The sequence below is a fragment of the Caretta caretta genome, chromosome 2, assembly GCF_965140235.1.
Source record: "Caretta caretta isolate rCarCar2 chromosome 2, rCarCar1.hap1, whole genome shotgun sequence".
Classification (NCBI taxonomy): domain Eukaryota; kingdom Metazoa; phylum Chordata; order Testudines; family Cheloniidae; genus Caretta; species Caretta caretta.
Genome location: NC_134207.1, coordinates 240,044,794 through 240,066,958, shown reverse-complemented (window position 1 = coordinate 240,066,958; position 22,165 = coordinate 240,044,794). Strand labels below are relative to the sequence as shown.

The 22,165-nt window shown below is 41.9% G+C and overlaps 1 protein-coding gene across 3 annotated transcripts in view; it reads left to right on the top strand.

The window, feature by feature from the left end:
• Nucleotides 1-7,507: 7,507 nt before the first annotated feature.
• The window catches only part of ZNF438 (zinc finger protein 438), a 99,649-nt gene continuing 84,991 nt past the window's right edge, over nucleotides 7,508-22,165 (top strand). For 2 of the 3 annotated variants that reach the window (XM_048837748.2, XM_048837750.2), the window contains exons 1-3: nucleotides 7,508-7,580; nucleotides 12,189-12,273; nucleotides 12,774-12,857. The gene's annotated coding sequence lies outside the window, so the exon portion shown is untranslated. The remainder of the gene's footprint in view (nucleotides 7,581-12,188; nucleotides 12,274-12,773; nucleotides 12,858-22,165) is intronic. The other variant, XM_048837753.2, reaches the window with a different exon arrangement.

Here is a 22,165-nt window from a genome sequence, read left to right as displayed (position 1 = left end):
AATGTAGCTGGTAATACTGCTGGAGCAACTTTAACTTTTAGAATTTCCTTATGCAAAGCTGGATCTCACAACATTAATATCACATTAGTTTTCTTTTGTGATATTGCCTACAAAGAGATACACCATAGGAGTCCATAAGAATGGCCACATTGGGTTGGACCAATGATCTGTCTAGCCCAGTATCCTATCTTCCAAGAGTGGCCAGTGTCAGATGCTCCAGAGGGAGTGAACAGAACAGGGCAATTTATTGAGTGATCCATCCCCATGTTATCCAGCCCCAGCTTCTAGCTGTCAGAGGTTTAGGGACACCCAGAGTATGGGGTTGTGTCCCTGACCAACTTGGCTAATAGTCATTAACAGACCAATCCTCCATGAACTTACACTTACACTTTTGGCCATCACAACATCCATGTGCCTAGCTATGCAGCCACAAACTTTTGGAGCACTAGTTGGCACTGAAGGGGGCATGCTCAACAGATCAAAGGTATTATGCCACATGTCACTTCTTCAGAAGCAGTGACTGTAAAAAAGATTTGGGGGTCATGGTAGATAATCATCTGAACATTGTGATGCTGTAGCCAAAAGAGCTTATGTTATCCTGGGATGAATAAACAGGGGAATCTTATAGATGCAGAGAGGTTATTTTACTTCTCTAATTTGTCATTACAACTGCTGATGGAATACTGTATCCAGTTCTACTGCTCACAATTGATAAATTGGAGAGGTTTAGCAAAGCATCACAAGAATGATTAAGGGATTAGAAAACATGCCTTAGTGATAGATTCAAAGAAGTCAATCTATTAAGTTAAAGAGAATGTTAAAGGGTGACTTGATTACAGTCTCTGTATTTACATGGGGAACAAATATTTAATAACTGGCTCTTCACTTTATCAGACACAGCTATAACACGATCCAAGGGCTGGAAGTTGAAGCTAGAAAAATCCAGACTGGAAATAATAGTGAGACTAATTAATCATTTGAACAGTTTACCAAGGGTTGTGGTGGATTCTCTATCACTGACCATTTGTAAGTCAAGATTGGATGTTTTCCTAAAATATATGCCATAGAAATTATTTTGGGGAAGTTCTGTGGCCTATGTTAAACAGGCGGTTAGACTAGATGATCAAAATGATCTTTTCTGACCTCTGACTCTATGAATCATCTCTTCTAACCAGTTTCTCTATATCTGCCAGAGAGCAGTGGCTGAACCAGCCTCTTTATAGGTCAAAACCAGTACCCTAAGCTGTCTTTGGAGACAAACAAGCAGCCAATGCAGATCCTGTAGGTGTGATAGCTGACTTATTAACTAGGATTCTGTGTCAGTTAGCATTTCCAATTATAGATAGCTTAATCAAAAATTGCCTGTGTTAATTTTATTCCCGTTGTTCCATTTTAGCCCCTATGTTCTTGATGGTAGTGGTAGGTTTTCAGAACTCAGACTTCACACACAGATGCAGCTCTCAGAGCTCTTTATATATAATTTGGAAAGGGACAGTTCTAAATCATGGGGCATTGTCCAAGGAAGACCTACCAAGAATTTTAATCCTATGGACTAGCATCTGAGAAAATAGAAAGGGATCAACTTAGACAAACCAATTTCACTGTCCTGGGAAGCGTCATATCTCATTGTTACTATTTAGAATGATCTTGAAGGATTCTAAGAGTCCTCCAGGAGCTAGTAAAGGATTTGGACTGAGAGAACCTTGGGTGAAAGAGTGGTTAGAATCTAAGGAATGAATAAGGGAAATCAGTGATTGCAGGGGTTGAAGATAGGAACAGAGGAAAGGATAAGGTTACTTGTGTGTCTTAACTATCCATTTCTATACTTTTTAAAAGAAACCCAAACATTTAAATGCAATCTTAACTGTGTATTCCCTTGTTTTCTATGGCTTGCTAATTTGATAACTACAACATTCTTGTGAAGTTTTTAGTTACTGATATGTACTCTCAACCTTAAATTCAGTTTAATAAAGGTGTTTTTTTTAATACTAATAAGCCAGGCTCCCATAACATGAATTTTGCCTATAGCATTACAAGAATATTTTTGTCACTTTTAATTTTGCTCTAGTTATTGAATTAAAAAAAATCAGACCAAACAAATTTCCATATAATGAGAGGTTCTATTTAAACTAGCATGCATAAAACTGAAATGGACTTATTAGAAGATGTGATATATAAATTAGAACCGGAATAATTCAGACAGGTTTCAGATATGTAAACTTACAGCACAAAATGGAAAGAGCAAAAATATGCCTTAGGATCTTTAGAAACTTTCAAATGTCTGCAGGCTATTGTAACTAATACCACTTTCTTACTAACATTGTATTTGACAAGGAATTCATTAACTTTATGTACCTACATCTAAACGTAGACTTATACTGCAAAAGCCCAAGGAGTATTATCATTACTTTTTATAATAGAAGTCACCAATGGTTGAGAGAAATCTAATTCCAAACCCACGATAGTAAAAGTCATATTTAAAATGTTTGCAGTTCCTTTCTTATCACCATTAACCTTGCCATCAGTATGAGCTATACTACTGTTACAAATGTACAAAGATGATTATCTTTCAGAGCTCCCCAATTATCTTTTTCTTGGGTATGAATCTGGTGATGAGTATGCAGTTTCATTTTGGGATGGTGAGGAGTAAAATCTCTTTTAAATTGTAAACTAGGAATAGGGATACTTACCCTTTTTAAAGTGCTTTGAGATCTATCCATGAAAGTGCTAGGCGATATTGAAATTGGGGTGTAGATTAGATGGCTTTTAAATTTTAACTTCACAATTTATTGGCAGCATTTCTCTTTCTCTTTTTAGCTCTGTCTGTCTTTTTACATCCATCCTGTTCTTTGGTTCTCTACACTCATTCTCTATCTGGACCTCCCCATCCTCATTGTTTTGGTTGGCATCTCCCTTTTCCTGACCCACTATTTTCAACATTTAATAATTCTTAGCAGTCATTACATTTTTCAATTTATTAATCTGTCTTCATAATATGTAGGTAAGAATTAGTTTCCCTATTTTAAAGATGGAGAAAGTGAGGTAAAGAGATCAAAATCTAATTTTCTTAAATCTTTCACATGTACAAGTGGCAATTTAGGCCAAGTGATTGGATCCAGGGGGAGTTGGGCACCCTGGGGCTTTTCAAAGCTGGTGTTTTATTTTGCCCACGTTCCCTGAGCATTCTGGGCTCCAAGGAGATGAATTTAGGGCATGGTTTTAGTGGAGAGGGCTCAAGCAGTATTTTCAAAAGCATTTACAGTGCTCCAGACTTAGTTGTCTCCTCCACAACTAAGCCAGGATATGCAGGTTAAGGTGGTCAAGCATCCCCTTTTTAATACCCTGCAACATGTGCACTCTCTGAACACAATTTATACCCCCCCCCCGATTGTCTATCCTGCCACCCACAGAGCAAATTAATTTTCTAAGCCTTGTTAGGATCTGGATAGGGAAAGCAGGGGAGAGTTAGAAATAGAACAGGCTATTGAAGAGGAGATTGGGTTGGCACAGATAGGAGCACACATAGCATGCAGGTGGAGAGCTGGCTGAGTGCACATTTCCCCTTATGCCCAGTACCAAGAACTGATGTTCAAAATAAAACCACCTGGCATGTTCTGTTTTTAAAATTCCCCTTCTTCTCTGGGTTTCTAAAACCAGTTGGCCACATCCTCTGCAAAGTACCTATTGGAGGCCCTTTGGTGGGGATAGAGAGCTACATGTGGGGTAGGGGCAGACACGCTGGAGGACAGGTATGTGATATGCATTTGTCTCCACTGTAATCAGTGTAGAATCCACTCAGAAATCCTGTCAGGATTCGTATTTAGGGAATTCCTGCTTTGTACACCTGTTCTCTGACTACTGGCTCATATACTTCTCCAAGTTACTTTCTCCAAAATGTCTTTTCTAAGGTACTCCACAACACATCAGAGCATTCCTTTGTTACCAGGTATTTGAAATTGCTGCTGGTATTGGTGTAATGAGGAAAGCACTACTGTGCTGGCTTCATTGCATTGATTTAATTCTCCAAATGTCCTTCCATTGCTAACCCCTCTCCCCCCAAAAAAGTGCGCTTTAGTATTGTAAGAGTCCTGAATTTTAGTCCCTGAATTTCATTTTAGTCCCTGAAGTATCTTTGATTTTTTTCAATTTCATGTAAATAGTATATATTGCTTTTTCAAACATTCACAAAAATCATAATTGAAACTTCATTTTAAATAAGTCCACACAGTGTGACAAGGATTTACCTTTATTAATTTACAAGTGACCCTTGAATGATGTGCTCCCTGTAATTTTACTTTATGATAACCCTGCATTCTAAATTGTAACCAGTTAAGTCTTTAAAATAATTAAGATCCCTTTGGTTTGTAGAACAGGCAACAATAGAAAGTAATGTTTGCATCAAGTGCCCTGGCATTCATTATTGATTCATCAAAAGAAGCAATAAATCATTAATTGGTTACTAATATTTGTCTATCTTCCATTCCAGTTATAATCATCCCTTCTACCACTTTGTTTTTAAGACAAATTCACTTACAAAACATTTTAAAGTATAATTAAAGTTACTGCTTCACTTTCATGACTTCTTGAACTCTTCCAAACTCAGAACCACAAACTCACAGAGAACCAAGAAATGCTCAGTAAAGGACTTCTCACATACCACCAAAAAAAGTGTGTTAGAAGAAAAAATACAACTTTACTAAAAAAAAAAAAGAGAGAGAGAGAGAAGTCACAGTTAAATACTGCTTCACAGAAATTTAGAGAAATCTAAGGACTGCTATCTACAACTTTGTATAATTATTCCTTCTTCCACTTTAAGACAACTAATCCATATTTAAATATTTTACTGTTCCAAATTTCTGCATTTATTCTTACCAGGGCAAAAAGATAACCGATAATACTTCCTATAAATATTATATTAACCTTTTCTGTGGCTGCAGAATAATATTTTACAACTTAAGTTTACATCATTGCATTATGACAATCAGGCCCCTTGTCTCTTTAATTTAGGCAAGAGCAGATAAATCAATCATGATCTTAGTTTTTAGAAAAAAAAACAAAGAACTGTTAAATGCAGGACTGAGCTTGTATGACATAATATTTTTTTCTGGATGGCATCTAATAACTGTCTTACACTAATTGATTGTTCAGTCTGGTGATAATTTACCTGTATTGATTGCAGTAATGGTCTTGATTACACAACTCCAACTGGGTTTGTATATTTTTATAAAAAGAACTTTAAAAAAATGTAGAATTTTTCTGGAACCTTATGATCATTCTGATGAGATCTTAATATCCAAAGTTCTATCTATTTGGCATGGATATTGAAGATTACTTAACATTATTCATAAAGGTAAGGATTTGCTCTGCTCTTGTTCTCCAAAATTTTCTCTCCCTGCAGTGTAGTGTGTTAGTTGATTGCCACTCTTCACTACAAAATTAGTTGTATTTCAATGGTTCTGTAGTTGCAAAGCATTTTCGAATTATTGGGGGGGAAAGGTGCAAAATAAATACATTTATTAAACACTAATCCTAGGTGACCTTGACTAAGATAGCTGAGGTTAAGAATTTTGAAGCATAAAATAATAATTTCAGTTATGGCAAAGAATACTCAGGCAGAATAGAGACTAATGAAAGGGCTATATGACAACACAAATATGACTCCATATCTCGTCATAACTTTGGTTTCAGAGATGAGTAAAAATGCCTTTCTTGATGCCAGTCTACTGATGTTTTGGTCATCCCATGTTTGTTCTGCCAACATAGAGGTACCTGTTTATCAGCACTCAAAATAATGAATTCTGGTTCACATCGCTGCCAGTGGAAAGCTGAACACGCAATTTTATATTTTTCCAGTAGGGAATATTCTAATATACCACCCTTCTCTTCCTTTTGATGGTTGGAAATAAGTGTATTTCTCAGTACTGCCAAGCTCCTAAGCCTTCAAAAAGCATGAGTCAGACACAAAAATATCATAAGACTGGTTTAAAAATTCTGAGATTAAAATAGAGAGGCAAGGTAGTATCTTTAATGGGACCAACTTCTGTTGGTGAGAGAGATAAGCTTTCAGGTTATATGTAACTCTTCTTTAGGTCTGGGAAAGGTACAAAATAAATAAAAATGTATTTGCCTTTTAGTTATTGAGCTTTTAGGGGAACTTGCAAAAATTCAGCCTTAATGAAAAAATATGTACCTCTCTACTGGTTGTACAGAAGGGGCTCTACCTTGTCCTCGCTCTCCTTCTGCCTTTGTCTTATGCACATGCTTCCAGTTATCTATCCTCACATTTTTCTTTCCCTTTACTGTCCTACCCCTTTCCCCTCCCCCCTACACTTTTTCCATCTCCTTCTTACTCTCCACTTCCCCTGACTCCCTCAGCGCACTCTGCGTTCTTCTGCTTGTCTCTCTCTTACGTTTCCCAGCACTTCCTCAGTTTTTCCCCAGCTTCTTATATTCCTCTCTTCAGCCTCCTCCTAAATCCCACATTCCCTAGGTCCTCCTGTGTAAACTCCAGTTTATCTCCTTCTTACACTTCCCTCATTCTTTCTGTTCCTTGCCTTCACCTCCACTAGCTCTTGTCTCTCCCTATCCCTTGCACCTTTATGACCTCTCGTCTGCTGTTCACCTTCCCTTCTCCCATCCACCATAACAGACCAGTAGCCACCTTTGCTGAGTGCAGCTTGTCTTCAAGCTCACTAAAAACAAGGGAAGCTGGTGGCTACCTTCGCTTGTGGGGCATGGTTGGAGGTCCTCACACAAAGACCAGAGCCATGATCGCAATCTAGCTTGCAGGAAGGTTTGCTTCAGTCTCGTTAGGAAATGATGATGGCAAATTTTGTAAATGCAATGACAGCAATAGTGAGTTCAAAGGAACCCTAAAGAAACCCACCAGGAGCAGCGCTCGCAGTAAGCTCTGGGTTACATGTTTGGCACCAGTGCCCTTGCTTTTTGTTACCTGTAACACCCTGCTGCCCCAGGCCAGCAACAAAGCCCTGGGCTGGTACCACCACCCAGCCCTGCCCAGCCCCAATGACAAAGCCCTGGACTGGTGACACCACACCGCGCAGCCCCGCTGACACAGCCCCGCTGACACAGCCCCAGACCAGTGGGGCTGTGCAGCATCAGGCCGGGCACAGGCCAGCATGGGCGTGCAGGGCGGCAACACAGGGCAGGCGAGTGACACACCCTGGATTTTAACCCAGGGACTGGGGCGGGGGAGCGACAGGCAGCGGGTGCAGCTAGGACCCAGGGGCTGCCCCGGATACGGGGATGTAACGGGATCGGCTCCCTGGGGCAGCAGGCTGCTTGTCCAGGGGTAAGGGAGCGTAGTTGCCCCATTCCCAGTAGCCCTTTTCCCGCCGCTCCTCCCTCAGCGAGAGCACCGCGACACCCGCCCCGCCTTGCCGCGACTCCGGCACGGGCGAGACAGGATAGGGCCGCGCCTGCGCACAAAGGTGCCGGAGGAGCGGGTGGCCGCTGGAGGAGGGGGAAAGACAGGAGGCGGCCGCCGCGGGGCGGGGCGGGGTGACGTCATGGCGCACCGTAGCTCTGGCGGCGTGACGCAGGCACGCAGAGGGCGAGCTGTAAGTTCCCTTCCCCCCGACGTTACGGGCCCTGCCTTGGGGGGTGGGACGTGGCGGCTTCTCCCTGGTGCGGGCAGCCTCTCGCCGCAGGCCTCGCGCTTCCCGCCTTCCTCCCCCGCATGGGCTGGCGGGGCGGCTCCGGGCCGTGCGCGCTCGGACACCGCCCCGCCGCTCCTGAGCCCGGCTGCGGGGGGCGGTGCCGGGGGAAGCGGAGGTGGGGAGGGCGCCCTGGCGCGACCCGTCACTGAGCAGCAGCCCCGCCACACGCAGACCCCGGGCCGAGCAGGGCCCGGCCCCGCCTCGCCCCGGGGCCAGCCGTCTCCCTGCGTGGCCCGGTTATTTAATTCTGAAGCGTGGCTGTAACTTGCGGAGAGGGAGTCCGCGCGGCCGGGGCCAGGGCTGAGCGGTCTCCGGCAGCTCCTGCGCCCCCCGGCCGCTCCGTCCCGCGGCCGGACGGCAGAGGGGGCCTGCCTGAGTCACGTGCTGCCCGTGGTGGTCGTGGCGGTACTTTCCCGATTCCCCGCCCCGGGTCGGGTGCCGCCTGAGGCCTAGCTTCGGCCGGGGTGGCGGTGCCAAGGCATCGGACTTCTAAGTCTGAGAAAGCAGGTCTCAAAACGACAGGTTTCAGAGGAGCAGCCGTGTTAGTCTGTATTCGCAAAAAGAAAAGGAGTACTTGTGGCACCTTAGAGACTAACCAATTTATCTGAGCATGAGCTTTCGTGAGCTACAGCTCACTTCATCGGATGCATACTGTGGAAACTACAGGGGGAGATTTCTATACACACAGAACGTGAAAAAATGGGTGTTATCATACACACTGTAAGGAGAGTGATCCCTTAAGATGAGCTATAACCAGCGGGGGGGGGAGAAGACCTTTTGTAGTGATAATCAAGGTGGGCCATTTCCAGCAGTTAACAGGAACGTCGGGAGGAGCGGGGGGGAGGGGGATAAACATGGGGAAATAGTTTTACTTTGTGTAATGACCCATCCACTCCCAGTCTCTATTCAAGCCTAAGTTAATTGTATCCAGTTTGCAAATTAATTCCAATTCAGCAGTCTCTCGTTGGAGTCTGTTTTTGAAGTCTTTTTGTTGTAATATTGCGACCTTTAGGTCTGAAATCGAGTGACCAGAGAGATTGAAGTGTTCTCCAGTGTGAAGTGGTTTATGAATGTTATAATTCTTGACATCTGATTTGTGTCCATTTATTCTTTTACGTAGAGACTGTCCAGTTTGACCAATGTACATGGCAGAGGGGCATTGCTGGCACACGATGGCATATATCACATTGATGGATGTGCAGGTGAACAAGCCTCTGATAGTGTGGCTGATGTGATTAGGCCCTATCATGGTGTCCCCTGAATAGATATATGGACACAGTTGCCAACTGCACATCTACCAATGTGATACATGGCATCGCTGTATTTTCACTGAATGCATCCGATGAAGTGAGCTGTAGCTCACGAAAGCTTATGGTCAAATAAATTGGTTAGTCTCTAAGGTGCCACTAGCACTCCACTTCTCAAAATGTTCTCCTTTAATGGGTGGGGTGGTTGCGCGCTGGGTGGATAAACAGGGTTCTCCCATGGAGACAGCAGCGTGACTTTAGAAGTGGTTCCAGGCGATGCATGTGTTTCCTATGTTCATGGTGACACTGCCTCGCAATGACACTGAAATGCATCACATCTACAACGTGCTTGAGTTTGGGATGTCTACACTTGTAACGCTACAGCTGCAGCAGAGCTGTAGTGGAGATACTGGTGTGACAGAAGGGGTTTTTCTGGTCACTGTAGTAAATCCGTCTCTCCAAGAGGTGATAGGTCTGCAGAGCAATTTGTCAGTAGTGCAGTCTGCACTGGGGCTTCCGTCTGCTTAACACGTTTCCCCGGGGATGTGACTTTTTCATGTCCTGAATGATACAGCTCGCTCTGCTGAACTTTTAGGTGTAGAATAGGCCTTCATAGATTTGAGTTTCTAATGCTAAGAGTTGCTGAATTCTTGCTATGCACATCAAAGTGCTGATGCCAAACTTGTAATACAGCTATACAAAAACCTTGGTATAAGTCAGATTTTGAGTTGTGTATAATGTGCAAATGTAAAAAGAACAGGCTGCGCCCCAATATACTTATAGTGCCATCAGATATAAGTTTATACTCAAGACATGCAAAAAAGGGTGCACTATTAGCATTCGGTATTTAAAAGTTATAGTAATTGGGATTTGTACAGTGGCTTTCATTCATGGATCTTAAAGTGCTTTACAAATGGTATGGAATTAAGTCTCCTATAAGAAGCAAGGAAGCATTATATTTGGTGAAACTGAGGCACAGAGAGGGAATGTGCCCTATATGAGGTTTCAAAGCTAGTCTGTGGCAAGACCCAGATCTGTGCATTATCTACTAGACCAGTGCACTAGTCTGTGGTGCATGCCCCAGGTAGGTGCAAAGAAACATTAGGGGGTGTTTGGCAGGGCCTGGGGATGGGAAGGGTGTTCCACCTGGCTGTGCTCCGCCTCAGATCTGTCATGGCACCGGCTCCCAACTGTGGCCATGTTCCCACCCCCAATTGCGGCTGTGGCCCCAGCCTCAGCCCCCTTACTCCTGTCCGCATGCCTCCCCCCTCCAGCCGTGGCCCTGGTTCCCGGGGGCGGGGGGGCATGCCAACATGAAAAGTTTAGGGACCACTTTACTAGACACTGACAGTTCTCCCATAAAGTATAAATATTATTTGTAAGCCACCAGATGGATGTGAGGCTTTTACAGCTTTATAAGGTTTCCTCTAAAACAGTGGTTCCCAAACTGGGGTTCGCAACCCCCTGGGGGTTTGTAGAACGTTACAGGGGGTTCGCCAGCAAAATTTCACTAATGGCGGCCAGAGGAACCCAGGCATTGGAGGGACCCGGTTGCAGGGTAGAGAGCTCGAGCCCCAGAGAGAGCGGGGTCGGGCAGTTGGGGCTGGCAGCCCGAGCCCCGGCAGTCAGTGGGACCTGCAGCCTGAGCTCAGTTGACTGGGGTGGTCAGTGGGGTCCAGCAGTAGGAGCCCCATGGAGTGCAGAGGAAATTTAAACTTAAAATCCCTGGAAATATTCATTTTTAGGAGGGGGTTCATGAGATTTCACAATTTAGTGAAAGGGGTTCACGGGCTGTTAAAGTTTAGGAACCACTGCTCTAAAGCATCAGGATTTTCAGTGGTGCCATGGTATCAGAAGGGACATAGCATTCATGTATGTTTCAAAGCTTGAGACCCACCAGTTTTTGAATTCACATAAAGGAAGGTATATAGTCTTTACCTCACTAAAAAATAAATGGGAAGGAATTCCAAGCATAATAGTTGCCTTGGAGGAAGGTCTGAAGATGAAAATGGAAGAATAAAAAGGGAGTGTTGAAGAGGCAGTTTTGGGGTGATTGCAGTAGTGTATTCAGTGGGAGAGGAGTTGGAATTAAACACTTTTGAAAAACAAACAGTTTGGCTTTATTGTCTTAATATTTTGCTTTGGTGGAAAAACTACACCAATACCAGGCCTGAAGAAAAGTTCTATACAAAATCTTTTCTTGGAAGACGTTTATCCCTTATGTCATTTTGCTTTTCCGCCAACGACTATCTTGCTCTCATTGTTAATGTTAACTGAATGTTTTCCATACAATACATCAAGATTTACATTAACCACCTAGCTTTTAAATACTATGTAACTTTGGTCACCTAACTTTAAGCTGATATCATTGAATTTTCTCTGATTGCTTTATTTAAACTTGTAGCTGCAATATGGTATGAAAACAGGAATTTGTATTTATTTTTCTTACAAAAAAATTGGATTTGAAAGATAGAAGTAGATGTGGCACTATGGAGTTATACAGTATTTGTGTCAATATCATAGGTTTTAAATTGGACCATTCAGTAGGTAAAGTAGCTTGTCTCAGTATTTCTTTTTCAAACTCAAAGACATCTTTACCTCATTGAGTGCTAGTCCTGTGTGAAGTTGAGAGTTCAGCCCTTTATTTGTATTCAGAATGAAATTTTACATTTCTTCTCAAAGCAGAAATGTATTTTTTTCCTACTGTGGTAACTTATTTTCTTTTTACTTAAAAAAATTCCAAAAGCCTTTTGGCTGACATCAAACATGGACATTTTTGGCCAGGAAAGAATTTTTCTGAAAGTTATGACTGAGAGGAAACAAGTTATGATGACCGTTATACAACTGTTATAATTAAGTTTGCAAGATAATATGTATGCTGATGTACTAAAATGTGCATTTGTAATATTTTTGCATAGCATTATATTTAATTATTAAGACTTTTCTTGGGTGGGGATGACTTATGAGGTTGGAAAAAATGTTATTGCTGTATGGCTGCAATTCAGATGTTAACGCTTCTCAGTGCTTGTCAGAATAATGGAATTCGAGGTACTTGATATATGTAAAAATATTTTTTTCCAAACCTGTATGAAGAAAAATGTTGGTGTCTTGAGCAGCCTTTATATTTATTAAAGTTTTGTTAAGAACATTAATGCTGGCCAATTTAAGCAAATACAGCATACTTCTGACTTTATTTTTAAGTAGAGTTTTAGAAATACAGTTATGTGACTGTTATGTGTGTGTTTTTTTTTTTAACATACAGGTATTATGATTATGCTACATTAAACTTGAACATTCTTTATATGCAACCTGAGCTGTTTCATGGATTTTTATGTGCTGTTAAAGAGGTAATGTGTCATTTATGGAAATATTTTAATGTTTTAAACATGTAGGTCAAAACTCTTAGTTTTGTGTGGTGTTCGCTGGCAGGTGGGTGCAACGTCAGATCATGTGTATGTGTGACTAACTTGCGTGAATGTCATGTTGATTTGAAAAGATTTTAGCTGGAAACATTGAAGCTATAGTGTTAGAAATTATGTATTTTAAAATGAGTAATAAAGCTTGTGATGCTTTAGATTTTATTAACTTTTTAGAAATATTAATTCAAAGTACTTATTACTGTGATTTCTAGTCTAAAACTACTTGTAATGTACTTTAAGCCTTCTAGCAAAATTAATTATATCTCTTAGTACCATTCAGGAAAACAAATTGGGATTCTACTTTAGCAGTATTTAGTACTTTCTAAAATCCATGTTACAGTACCTTTGTACAATGTCCAGGAATTATTTTGTGCCTTTGTGAATAAACAGTAGACCAGAATATTTCAATATGGTATATTTTACTAAAGGTAATTGCTGGAATGCTTTTTCACAAATAAGAATTGACATGGATGGAATGTTTTATTGGCTGTAACACAGCAGGATGAATAAAGGTAAGTACCTCAAAGTAAGAAAATCAATATCCTTATAAAACATTTTAACTTGTTAATTCTTAGACATGGTCTGATTCATAGGCCTGGTCTACAATTAAAATCTAGGACAGTGTAGCTACAGCGTTAAGGGGTATGAAAAATCCACACTTCTGAGCACTGTAGCTATGTTCACCTAACCCCTGGTGTAGACGTGGCTATGTCAACAGAACAGTGCTTTCACTGACCTAGCTTCTGTTGCTCAGGGCGTTGATGTTCCTACAATGATGGAAAAACCCATTCTGTCACTGTAATTCGTATCTACACTACAGGGTTATACCAACAGAGCTATGGCATGGTATCAGTGCCATTATTGTCCCCATAGCGTACATATGGCCTTCTTGTGAAAGACTGCAGGATTCATAGATTTTTTTTTTTTTAGTTTTTAAAAAGAGAGACTTAGAAAACATATCACAGAGTTTCCTTGAATCATGACTTTGAAAGAGTCACTGTGCATATATTTGCCCCATTCATTTTTTATTGATATTTACAGGTGGGTGGTGGTGGCTTTTTTTTTTTTTTTTTTGGGCATTTAGCTTTTTAGTGTTGTTGGATATAGTAGGTAATATTAAGAAAAGCTTTCCTCCAGTCCACACTGTGAGGTCCTTGTATTCAGGAGTGAGGGTAGCCCCTATCCTCCCAAAATCCCCACCAGACCCTGCTTCAGGTTTCTTATAATGTCCTCCTTCAATTCGTAGGATATGAGGGGTTCTCTAAGCAAAACAAACAAAAGAAAGGCACTTCTCTCTTTCTCTTCTGAGAGAGGGTAATTCAAGTGACAGAAAAGAAAGGCAAAGGTGGTCTGTCTCTTAGCCAGTCTTTCAGGAGGTGTTTCAGTGGGTCTGTTGCCTTTAATTAAGGGCTACCTCCAGCCTCTACTCTTGAGACATTCTTGCAACTGGTCCATGCAGCTCCAGGGGCAGTAAAGCTAGAGACTGTTTCCGTCTTGGCTGATCTCCATCTGAGATTAGCAGTCCTTTCCCTGTGACAGGTTTTCCCTTTTTAAACTCCCTGCTCCCATCCCTGCATTCAGGCAAAGCAGGCCTTACAGGTGTGCCTAGTTGGTGTTGGATGAGCCCAGAAGAGTTTGTTAGTCCCCTTCCCACCAGAGTAAGGTGGTGCCCCTTCACAAAAAGTCCATTCAAAAATGTTTATGGTTCAGCAGCAGTGAAAAGATTAGCACTGGTATTTATTCTTACCTGCACTCATGCTGGGCTTGTGCTGTTGCATGCCAGAACTAAATGTTGCGTTACTGATTTTTTAAAAATGCTGAATAAGGGACCATCATGTGTTTTGTTTTGGGTGTTTTTTGTTCCTTTTTTTTTCTTTTTTAACATTTTCCTGAGACATAATTAAAATATTCCCCTATAATGGAAAACCAAACACAAATGTATTGTGCTAATACGTGAGAACCACAGCATGAAACATATTAGTATACTTTCATTACCTAGGCTGAGTGAAATGCAAACCTTTCCCAACAATAAAAGATACAAATCACAATTAAAAATAATTTTTATTTTGTAATGGTTCCTTTTACATTTTGAAATTAAATACAAATGTCATTATTTCATGTTTTTCTCTCTGCCTTCCTTCTCTGTGTGGTCAGTATTACATGAGGTCTTTAGTGCTTTTTTAATATATCGTGTTGGAGAATTCTATCTGGTTCTTTGGAGTTCTGCTATTGTAGTCTGGTCAAGTCTTTCTGAAAAGCAAGATAGTTTAGTCTCTGCCGTTTTGTTTGCTCTCACAGATTCTAAGGCCAGAAAGAACCATTATGATGATCTAGTCTGATGTCCTAGCACAGGCCATAGAAATACTCTAGAACAATACCTAGATCAGTATCTTCTAGAAAAACATCCAATCTTGACTTACAAATTGTCAGTCATGCAAAATCCTCCATGACCCCTGGTAAATCATTCCAACATAAGTTCTGTAATTTTCCTGGGAAACATTTTTTGCACTAGCATCTTGAAAGAGTTGAATTACTGATCTGTGGAATTATGTGAAAAACAAACAGAATAGTTTCTGCAATATTTTGAGTTGTCACTAATTTAATTTTAAACCATTATACAAAGCAGGACACTGCAATTGCGAGAAATGCAATGATTCTTCAATTGAATTGTTCAGCATGTATTATAGTACATATTTTTATTATTTCATTGCATAGCAGCTTCACCTTGATTTGGTATATTGTCTAGTCCATTAACAGTATTTTTATTCTGCAACAAATCTACAATTTCATTTTATAATTAAGGACTGTTTAAAAAGTTCAGAACAATGTTGGCTTTTGAAAAAAATTAACAATGTAACAACTTATTGCCTGGAAGCATATATGTGCTGAAACATACTGGCAGTTTTTAAATCAACACTGGATGTTGTTTTAAAAAATATGTGCTCTACAAATTATGCTGGGGAAATTCTGTGGTCTGTGTTATACAGGAGGTCAGACTAAATGATCACAGTGATTCCTTCTGGTCTTGGAATCTATCCTTTATCCTTCATTTTCTGGCAGCACCTTCAACAGCACTCCCTTCTCCATCTAAGTCATTTGTGTCTATGTAGGGGTGATAATTGCCAGGGGCACTCATTGAAGTTGCAGTCCCCTACAACCACAAACCTCAGAGGTGAAAGGGAGGTGGAGGAGACCAAGGTATTCTTGTGGCTGACTTGGTACCTGACAAGGAGTAGCAGACATAAATGAGGTAGGAAGGCAGCTGTCAAGATATGTTTGGTTCAAGGAGATTTAAGAGTTGCAGGGGAAGTTAACCAAGTCTGACTTAGCAGGATCCATGAGTGAAGTTATGGTGGGCATGTCTTCACTACCACCTTTGGTCAATGACAGTTGTATCAACGTACTGCTGCCGAAGTTTGTATGTAGCTCGTTCGTGTGCATGCTTGGCTGCTTGTTGTTAGGAATCAGGGCCTGCAGCAAAGTAACCTAATGTGTGCAACTGGCCTGTAGGAGGCTGCATGATTGGCTTAAAGCCAGCAGCAACAGTTTGGTGGCTGCTCAAAGCATTTGCCCGCGGCTGTGATGGCTTCTGTGCCTGCTTTTTTCTGCCTTGTTCCAGCCCCGCACTTGTCTTGGCCACAGCCATGCCGCTGCCTTGCCTTGTTCTGGTTCTGATTCCTGGCTTCTGACTCTGATCATTGGCTCTAGCATCTGGCCTCTGTCTCAGATTCTGGGCTCCGACTCCTGGCTTCTGACCCTGGATCTGATCCCTGGCTCTGGTCTCTGACTCTGGTTTTGACACTAGGCTCCGATTCTTGGCTACCAGCTTCTTTTCTGATCTCTTGGTCTGACTCCTGTTTTGACCATTGGGCATGACTTCTGACTCAGTCACTAAGCATGACAACCATGTCCTGGTCACATAACACTTGCTTTGGCGCTGTACATAATGCAAGGATTTGTAGCACTGGGTTCCTGGGGTAAGGCACGCACATCCCTGTTTTGGCACTAGCCATAGAGTATCAACAGAAAGGACTACTTTTCTATGGTTATGCAAGCGTTGGTGCATCATTGGGGATGCTTTACTGATATCAATGTGGGCTGGTCAGGGAAGGTGCTTGATGCTTGGGGAATAATCTGTCACCAGGGTGGTGGAGTGGCTAATTTTGAGCAGCCAGACATAAGGGACATTACAAGAGCTTAACATGGAGCTATGCAGTTGAGGGAGCCTTTGAAAGAGGACTTTAATGGTCAGCCACAGTAGTGTTCTGTGCTAGACTGTTCTCTGGGCCTGGAGCTTTGGGTGCTGCTAGGAATAGTGTAGTGCTTTCTATACATTTAAAAATATGAGTGGGTATTTTCCTGAAGGTCTGAATTTTATGGTGCTTGCTGTATATTTACAAGTCGTATGTGCTTCGAGTACTGCTGTGTATTCTGCAATAAGTGTTGTGAACTAATGAAGATAATTATATTTCCCCCAAATAGAAAGTTGTTTTTCTGCACCGCTTTTGCCATGCAATATGCAAAAAAGAAAAATTAACAGAATGGGACTTCGAAATTGGAAAGGCAGAAAACATTTCTGTCCATTTCAGTGCACAAATGTACTTCATCATGGCTACACATATCTGTGAGAACTGCCGCTGTCAGTGTATGTGAAGTTGTGGTTTTCCTTAATGTGCCCTGGTTGATAATAAGACATGCTTATTGACATTTCTGCTGTGGAGCTTCTGTGCACAGCACCACACTCCAGCCCTAGCCACACTGAGTATGACTCATCTAGTGCAAGAAGCAGTGAGGAAAGAATTTCAGTTGCATGAAACGATAACATTTTGATCCCTATTCCATGGGTACGAGTATAGGGCAGTGCCAGTGAATATTGGCACCATTTTCCATAGGTGGTGATGGTTTTAGGTGATATCTCACTCTTGAGGGTAACTAAAGCACAAAGAGCACAGCTGCTATTGACATCCCAAAGCTGTCGGGGCCCATCTGCCGCTAGCCTGTTCCACTGTAATGGTGCCAGCCAAAAGTCATCACAGTGGCATGGGAAAGTAGCCTACCGAGGAGGAAGAAATAAGGTAGCTATCCCTAGAAACCTCCAGGAGAGGATTTTAGGGTACATCCATGTAAGTTTCATAGAGATCTCTCAGGAGGATACAAGGGACATCCCTTTGAACTTAAACTGCACTGCATGGCGTCTCCTTGCCAAACTCAACAGGAGAATGAAAAGCAGATGGCAGCTCTGCCTCTCTTTGTTATACAAGAAGAGGGAATGGTACTAGCAAAACAGTGAAAAGTTGATACCTGTGACTTGTTGATACCTGTGACTGTGAGTTGGGCTGGGCACCATATTTAAATTTAAAAGTCGTAAGGAAAAATGCATGCACACATTTACTAGAGGTTTCTTCCCCCTTCTTTGGGCTCATCCATGCTTGGCTGGCAGACTGGCTAAACAGCGGTTGAGTCTCAAGCAGGTCCTAGGTTGTGGCCCCCTGCTGAATTTTCCCTCCTCTTCTTCATTGTTCATGGTAGGGGTCTTTGTTTCAGGTTCCTCTGAAGCATCTATGGTGTTCTGTGGGATGATGATGGGGGTCTCTGTCAAGTATGGCATGCAGCTCATTATAAAAGTGTCGAGTCTGCGGCTCAGCAACAGATGGGTTATCGCACTTCCTGGCCTTGTGGTGTGCCAGGCACAGTTCCTTTGCTTTCATGTGGCGTTGCTGCTGCTCTCTGTTGTACCCCTTTGCCTGTATTCCACATGCAGTCTGCTTATAAATGTCCACTTTTTGGTGGCTGCTCTATAGATGTGCTTGCACAGCCTCTTCTCCCCACAGGCCCAGGAGATCCAATACTCCCGTCTACTCTAGGCAGGAGTTTGTCTAGTGCATGGAGCTAGTATGGTCCTTTGGGCAGTTGGACTCAACAAGGGATAGCTGTTACGTGTGCTCATCAAGGTGGGCCATCAGGAAAAGGCCTTTTCAAAATTACTCATGAAGTTTTAAATAGGGATGTAAAATGTTAACCGACATTAACCATTAACCCCTGGCTGCACAGTGTGGCGCCGTCCACCCCAGCCCTGGCTGTGCAGCCCTGCCCTGGCTGTGCAGTTCCGGCCGTACCCCGGCCACACCACTCTGGCCACGCCATGATGGATGCTGGCCGGACCCCAGACCTGGCCCCACCCCGCTGGCCGACCAGCCAACCACAGCCCCACAGCCAGGCAACTGGCCCCAAGAGCAACCCCTACCCCTCTTCATTTAAACAATTAACAGTTTAAATGATCAAATTTTAATCCTTTAAATAGTTAACTTTTAAAACAATATTTATATCCTTAGTTTTAAAGGGAGGGAGGCTTTCAGTCTCCATGACCCCTGAGCAGTGGAGTTTAAAATTGTGACCAGAGAGGTCACTGTCACAGGGAGTGGGGCATGTGGGAAAGGTGCTGGAGGACTAATAGGGTCAACATAGGTCAAGCAGTGTCTACACTGGCATGGTGTTGACGTCAATAGGTTGGCAATGATTCCACACCATTTGGGGAGGTGGTTTTACTGCATTGCTGTAAGGAGGCGTTTATGTCAGCCAGAGACAAATTTTGGTGTAGATATGTTGCAAGGTAACTTATGTCAATGTAATTTTGTAGCATATACCAGGCCCTGGAATGATCAGTGGAATCTGAGTTCAGCCTTTGGAGAGAATCTTTGTTCTCCCGGTGACGTTTGAGTGCGGAAGAATCAGATCTCTCAAGTTGCCGCAGCCCAAATAATGGGACTCAGTATGTGACAAAGATCCAAAATGAGGGAAACAAAAACTACCCATTCAGCAAAGTGAAAATCCTGTGGGCTCCTTTGCTTAGTCGAAAGAACTCTTTCTATATCTCAATGTCATGATACTTCATTTGAGGTAAATACATTACACCACTGAAAGTGAGGGGAATATATAAAATTTGTGCACAATGTAGATAACTTGGATGAAAATGTGTGATATCCCTCAAAAACGAGATACACACAAGAGGTATGGGAAAGAGTGCTTTTGGAATATTTGTGTTGACAGGAGAGAGACTAGAAAGGTGTGGGAAGAAGGAGAGAAGTGATACTGCAGTCTGTTGTCTGTCTCAGAATATGTCTACTTCCACAATATAAAGTCAGACATAAAAAACAACAAAAAATATTAAATTTCCACAAATATTTATTTAATATATTGTGTTCTAAAATTTTAACTATTTTATTTTTAATACATATTTATACATTGTTAAACCCCGAAGTTTTTCATCGAAAGCTTCTATTTCAACATACATTGATGCTATCTATATACTTTTGAGTAGGGTAGCAAGGGATCCCTCTGAATCTTTATATGGCAAGTAATGAACAATGTTAAAGACTGAAAAAGGGCTTGCTTTCTTTGTTCACATTCCTCTCTCACGGTATATACATAATATACATTTTGCTCTCCATTTGCTTGAGTTGCTATATGTAATTATTTTGTGTCCTGCAATTTTGACAGGATATTGGATAAAAATGCATGTTCATTTATGGGATTTCTCTGCATAATATCCATTTCATAACGTAACTCTCTAACAAGGCCTTGGGCTTTGGGGTGTGTATCCCAGTGCACCTGGGTTGGCTATTGGGCCCTTTAAAACAGGAAGTGGTAGTCACAGTTCACATGATAGGAACAACCATGTGGCTTGTAGTGATTAACTCACCTCCTAGACAGGGGCAGTAGGCTAGAGAGATCCAGAGTTAAGGAAGCTCTAGTGGGGAGTCTTTCCCTAGTAGACAGGAAAGGACTAGCTAATAAGGAAAGCTGTGTCCTTTCATTTCCCAGCTGCAGAAGGCGGGAAAGGTCTGTTAGTGTGTTGTATTGTTTGGAGCATTTTTGCATCATGTATTTATTAATCACCTCTCTGAGTAGTATAAGTATGTAGTATAAGTATAATTGAATTTGAGCACTGGGCTTTTTTGGACTGCTCCAGTTGGTTAACCTGTCAACCCACCAGTTTACGAACTGGTATTGTTGTACGACTGCTTTTTGGCTCAGGCGTCTTATCAGCCTGCTATTTCCATGAAATAGAACTGGATGCCACAAGGGATAAACTTCTATCATTCTTGAGCTTTGTGATCTCTCCGTGTTTCTCAGCCCAATCAGAACAAAGTGGGTGGTCTGAAGACAGCATGTATTCAGAATTAAGGGAATGGGGCTTAAATTATATACATTTTCAACCGAGTGTCAGTCTCTCTCAAATGTTTATTATTCCTTAAATGGTGAAAGTACATAAAGCAGAAAAATATTGTTATGAAAATACAAAGGCTTATATTCTATAAAAATCACACAGATAACATTGTGGGTGTAAGACACTATGTGTGATTAATCGAGCAATCTCACACTACCAGTCTACAGGAAAAGTACCTACAATTAATAATATGTTTGGGTATTCAGTGGACTTTATAGTTGCTGTATTAAGCACATTTTTCTGCTTTGTTGAAAGAGGAAAACAAATTGGTCTTACCTTTGGAAAGAAGTACTCTTCCCTGCACCTAAATGCTTCAGCTGCCTTTTGTAATATTAAAAAATGGTTGATTCTGTCCAGCAAAGTGGAGGGGAAGAACTATTGGGCACATCTTTATATTATATACATGATATCCTTCCAAAAACCCCAACAAACTGCCTTTGACAATATTGTTCCTAATGGCCAGAGAAGAAAATGACCTTGAAAGCCTTTGATCCTCCCATTTCCTGCTTCCAGCAAAGAAAACGGGGACCTTCCAGGAGTCACTTCCTGGTTAAGGTGTTCACTTGTAGTTCCCGCCCGGAAATCCATTTACAGGTCAATCACATCCATACAACTCTTGAGGATATTTTTCTTTAACTTACTCAGTGATATTTTGTGTTTGTCTGTCATTTCATCGAAGGTTGCACCTCTCTCTCTGTTTCAATTTAAAGCATTCATGTTTCCTGTGAGAAGCAATTACTACTTTATTTTTCAAGAGCTCCTCACACTTAACTTCACTCATATTTTTCTTCTCAATTACACTGAATATTTTCTGTAGAGACTTGAAAGCCTGAGATAAAGGCACTCTGTCAGCATGGAATACATAGGTATCAGATTATGACCTCCATCTTGTATTATGTGATGAACTCATGTTCAAACGTGCACAAGACATGTGCATTAAACTGCATTACACAGAGATGCCATGAAGAGGAAGGTGCTTGATATCTTATTGACGGACTAACACTGAGAAGCCATCAAGACTTCAGTCTCAGGCCATCACCTTTATTTCTGTCTCTGCAACCTTGGAATGATTGTTTTCTATACGGTGGGCCAGATGTGACAAGAGTGGGTTGGAGTGTACCAATAAAGCATATGGGGGGGAAAAAAGAGACTTGCTGTTCTGGGTAGGAGGCAACCATTGCCAGACAAAAAGGGCTTGCAGGAACAAGTTGGGAGGAGCTTGAAACCCAAACAGGTCTTGAACTCACAAGAAAGGGTGAGGTAAGACATGCTAAAGATTCATCTCAGGACTTTTGTTGTTTTCTGAGATCTTTGGCTTGTGTATCAGCTAGCCAAGCTTCCATCAAGGATGGGTGCTATGCCCCCCACTTGGAACAGTCTCTTGTAGGAACCCCTGACATGTGCCAGACTGCCAAGTGGTCTCACTGTTCCTTCAGGGTAGGCTACCGCCTGCTGAGATCGAACCTCTGGGGCTTCAGCACTCCCGCTTCACACCATGAGCGCCGTTCAGCAAGTCCAATTGAAATAGACTCTTGGTAGACACTTGTATGGTCCTCGGGGATTAATGCACCTCATCAGGTATTTACAGGGACA